Genomic DNA, 5008 nt, shown 5'->3' with positions numbered 1-5008 from the left:
CCTATTCTCACATCCTTCTATTTATGGACTAACACTCCTCCTCAATGCACAATTCGAACTCTATCTTTCTAAGTTCGAATTCTTCTACCTCTTCCTTCTATTTTTCTTTTCCTCTGACACCTCAAGGAATCTCTATACTGTGTCATAGAGGATTCCATATTTTCTTGTTCTCTTCTCTTTCATATGAGCAGGAGCAAAGACAAAAGCATTCTTGTTGAGGCTGACCCTGAACCTGAATGGACCTTAAAGCAAAAGCTAAGAGAAGCTAAAGCACAACTTTCTGTAGAGGATCTAATAGAAATCTTCAAACAAGAAGAAGACATGGCAGCCGAAAACAACAACAATGCCAACAATGCAAGGAAGGTGCTGGGTGACTTTACTACACCCACTCCCGACTTCTATTGGAGAAGCATCTCTATCCCTGCCATTGGAGCAAACAACTTTGAGCTTAAGCCTCAATTAGTTTCTCTAATGCAACAGAACTGCAAGTTCCATGGACTTCCATTTGAAGATCCTCATTAGTTTTTAGCTGAGTTCTTGCAAATCTGTGACACTGTCAAGACTAATGGGGTTGACCCTGAGGTCTACAGACTCATGCTATTCCCTTTTGCTGTAAGAGACAGAGCTACGATATGGTTGGACTCACAACCTAAAGAAAGCCTGAACTCTTGGGAAAAGCTAGTCAATGCCTTCTTGGCAAAGTTCTTTCCACCTTAAAAATTGAGTAAGCTTAGAGTTGAAGTCCAAACCTTCAGACAGAAGGAAGGTGAATCCCTCTATGAAGCTTGGGAAAGATACAAACAATTGATCAGAAAGTGTCCTTCTGACATGCTTTTTGAATGGAGCATCCTAGGTATCTTCTATGATGGTCTGTCTGAACTGTCCAAGATGTCATTGGATAGTTCTGCTGGAGGATCTCTTCATCTGAAGAAGACGCCTGCAGAAGCTCAGGAACTCATTGAAATAGTTTCAAATAACCAATTCATGTACACTTCTGAAAGGAATTCTGTGAACAATGGGATGAATTAGAAGAAAAGAGTTCTTGAGATTGATACTCTGAATGCCATACTGGCTCAGAACAAAATATTGACTCAGCAAGTCAATATGATTTCTCAAAGTCTGTCTGGAATGCAAGCTGCACCAGGCAGTACTAAGGACACTTCATCTTAAGAAGAAGCTTATGATCTTGAGAACCCATCAATGGAAGAGGTGAATTACATGGGAGAACCCTATGGAAACACCTATAATCCTTTATGGAGAAATCATCCAAATCTCTCATGGAAGGATCAACAGAGACCTCAACAAGGTTTCAACAACAATAATGGTGGAAGAAACAGGTTTAGCAATAGCAAGCCTTTTCCATCATCTTTTCAGTAATAGACAGAGAATTCTAAGCAGAGCCACTCTGACTTAGCAACCATGGTCTCTGATCTAATCAAAACCACTCAAAGTTTCATGACTGAAACAAGGTCCTCTATTAGAAATTTGGAGGCACAAGTGGGTCAGCTAAGTAAGAAAGTTACTGAACTCCCTCCTAGTACTCTTCCAAGCAATACAGAAGAGAATCCAAAAGGAGAGTGCAAGGCCATCAACATGGCCGAATTTGGAGAGGACGAAGAGGCAGTGATCGCCACTGAGGAAGACCTCAATGGACGTCCACTGGCCTCCAATGAGTTCCCTAATGAGGAACCATGGGAATCTGAGGCTCACACTGAGACCATAGAGATTCCATTAGATTTACTTCTGCCATTCATGAGCTCTGATGAGTATTCTTCCTCTGAAGACGATGAAGATGTCACTGAAGAGCAAGTTGCTAAGTACCTTGGAGCAATCATGAAGCTAAATGACAAGTTATTTGGTAATGAGACATGGGAGGATGAACCCCCTTTGCTCACCAAAGAACTGGATGACTTGCCATTGCTAAACCTGTTTCTTCCACCATTATTGTTGTTGAAACCTTGTTGAGGTCTCTGTTGATCCTTCCATGAGAGATTTGGATGATTTCTCCATGAAGGATTATAGGTGTTTCCATAGGGTTTTCCCATGTAATTCACCTCTTCCATTGACGGGTTCTCAGAATCATAAGCTTCTTCTTCAGATGAAGCGTCCTTAGTACTACCTGGTGCAGCTTGCATTCCAGACAGAATTTGAGAAATCATATTGACTTGCTGAGTCAATATTTTGTTCTGAGCCAATATGGCATTCAGAATATCAATCTCAAGAACTCCTTTCTTCTGATTCGTCCCACTGTTCACAGGATTCCTTTCAGAAGTGTACATGAATTGGTTATTTGCAACCATTTGAATGAGTTCTTGAGCTTCTGCAGGTGTCTTCTTCAGATGAAGAGATCCACCAGCAGAGCTGTCCAATGACATCTTGGACAGTTCAGACAGACCATCATTGAATATACCTATGATGCTCCATTCAGAAAGCATGTCAGAAGGACACTTTCTGATCAATTGTTTGTATCTTTTCCAAGCTTCATAGAGGGATTCTCCTTCCTTCTGTCTGAAGGTTTGGACTTCCACTCTAAGCTTACTCAATTTTTGAGGTGGAAAAAACTTTGCCAAGAAGGCATTGACTAGCTTTTCCCAAGAGTTCAGGCTTTCTTTAAGTTGTGAGTCCAACCATATCCTAGCTCTGTCTCTTACAGCAAAAGGGAATAGCATAAATCTGTAGACCTCAGGGTCAACCCCATTGGTCTTGACAGTGTCATAGATTTGCAAGAATTCAGCTAAAAACTGATGAGGATCTTCCAATGGAAGTCCATGGAACTTGTAATTCTGTTGCATTAGAGAAACTAATTGAGGCTTAAGCTCAAAGTTGTTTGCTCCAATGGTAGGGATAGAGATTCTTCTCCCATAGAAGTCGGGAGTAGGTGCAGTAAAGTCACCCAGCACCTTCCTTGCATTGTTGGCATTGTTGTTGTTTTCGGCTGCCATGTCTTCTTCTTGTTTGAAGATTTTTGTTAGGTCCTCTACAGAGAGTAGTGCTTTAGCTTCTCTTAGCTTTCACTTCAAGGTCCTTTCAGGTTCAGGGTCAACCTCAACAAGAATGCTTTTGTCTTTGCTCCTGCTCATATGAAAGAGAAGAGAACAAGAAAATATGGAATCCTCTATGTCACAGTATAGAGAGATGTCAGAGGAAAAGAAGAATAGAAGGAGGAGGTAGAATAAGAAGAATTCGAACTTATCAAGAGAGATAGAGTTCGAATTGTTGATAGTGGAGGAGTGTTAGTCCTTAAATAGAAGGATGTGAGAAGAGGGGAGGAATTTTCGAAAATAAATTAAAAGATTTTGAAGAAATTTTGAAAAATTGAAGAATGATTTTCGAAAATTAAAGTTGGGAAAGAAATAAAGTGATTTTTGAAAAAAATTTTGAAATTAGAAATAAAAAATATAAAATTATTTGGAAAAAGATGTGATTAAGAAGATATGATTGAAGAGCTATGATTTTAAAAAGATATGATTGAAAAGATATGATTGAGAAACAATTTAAAAAGATTTGATTTTTAAAATTAATGACTTGGCTAACAAGAAATTTAAAGGATATGATTCAAACATTAAACCTTTCTTAACAGAAAAGGCAACATACTTGAAATGTTGAATAAAATCATTAATTGTAGGCAAGTATTTTTGAGAATGGAAAGAAATTGATTTTGAAAATATATGATTGAAAAGATATGGTTTGAAAAGGATTTGATTTTGAAAAATTATGAAAACTTGAAAAAAATTTGAATTAAAAACAAAATCTTCCCCCTTGTATCATCTTGGCGTTAAACGCCCAGAATGGTTTAACGCCCAAAATGCTACCCTTTTGGGTGTTAAATGCCCAGCCAGGTACCCTGGCTGGCGTTTAAACGCCAGTTTTTCTTCTTCACTGGGCATTTTGAACGCCCAGCTTTTTCTATGTAATTCCTCTGCTGCATGTTCTGAATCTTCAATTCTCTATATTATTGAATTGAAAAGGCACGAATTAAATTTTTTTTTGAATTTTTAATTATGAGGAATAAACAAAATGCCACTAAGATCAAATAAACAACGCATACAAGACACCAAACTTAGAAGTTTGTATACTATTGACACTAACAAATTGAGAATGCATATGAGAAACAACAAAACACTCAAGATAAGAGAATTTAAAGATCAGAGCAAAGAAATCATCAAGAACAACTTGAAGATCAATGAAGAACATAATGCATGTAATTTTCGAAAATTAGAAGAATAAAGACATGCAATTGACACCAAACTTAAAATTAGACACTAGACTCAAACAAGAAACATAAAAATATTTTTTATTTTAAGGTTTATAAATTTTTTTGTGCTTTTTCGAAAATTGAGTGGAAAAGAAAAACAAGGGTTCAAAATTCTTAATGAGAATTCCAGGAATCATTGCAATGCTAGTCTAAGACTCCGGTCCAGGAATTAGATATGGCTTCACAGCCAGCCAAGCTTTCAGTGAAAGCTCCGGTCTAAAACGCTAGACATGGCCAATGGCCAGCCAAGCTTTAGCAGATCATTTCTCACAACAGCAAAATTGATAGAAATCAACAAGCTCTTGTGATGATAAGTTGAAACCTCGGTCCAAAAGATTAGACATGGCTTCACAGCCAGCCATACTTCAACAAATCATCATGAAACTCTAGAATCCATTCTTAAAAACTCTGAAGAACAAAATAGAAATATTTTTTGTATTTTTGAAAAATTTTCGAAAAGTAAAAAGCTTAAACATAAAATAAAATTACCTAATCTAAGTAACAAGATGAACCGTCAGTTGTCCAAACTCAAACAATCCCCGGCAACGGCGCCAAAAACTTGGTGCACAAAATTGTGATCATCAATGGCACCATCAACATGGTACGCTCAATTGAAATCTCAACTATTTATCACAACTTCGCACAACTAACCAGCAAGTGCACTGGGTCGTCCAAGTAATAAACCTTACGCGAGTAAGGGTTGATCTCACGGATATTGTTGGTATGAAGCAAGCTATGGTCATCTTGTAAATC

General features: G+C 37.7%; 1 non-coding gene across 1 annotated transcript; it reads right to left on the bottom strand.

Annotated features, from left to right (window-relative positions):
• Positions 1-726: 726 nt before the first annotated feature.
• LOC112719148 (small nucleolar RNA R71) lies at positions 727-834 on the bottom strand. The gene has a single exon (XR_003161462.1). It is a non-coding gene; the product is annotated as a small nucleolar RNA R71 (small nucleolar RNA).
• Positions 835-5008: the final 4174 nt, after the last annotated feature.

Source organism: Arachis hypogaea, chromosome 10 (assembly GCF_003086295.3).
Source record: "Arachis hypogaea cultivar Tifrunner chromosome 10, arahy.Tifrunner.gnm2.J5K5, whole genome shotgun sequence".
Taxonomy (NCBI): domain Eukaryota; kingdom Viridiplantae; phylum Streptophyta; class Magnoliopsida; order Fabales; family Fabaceae; genus Arachis; species Arachis hypogaea.
The sequence above is the reverse complement of the archived record's forward strand: the minus strand, read 5'-3'. Positions and strand labels throughout refer to the sequence as shown.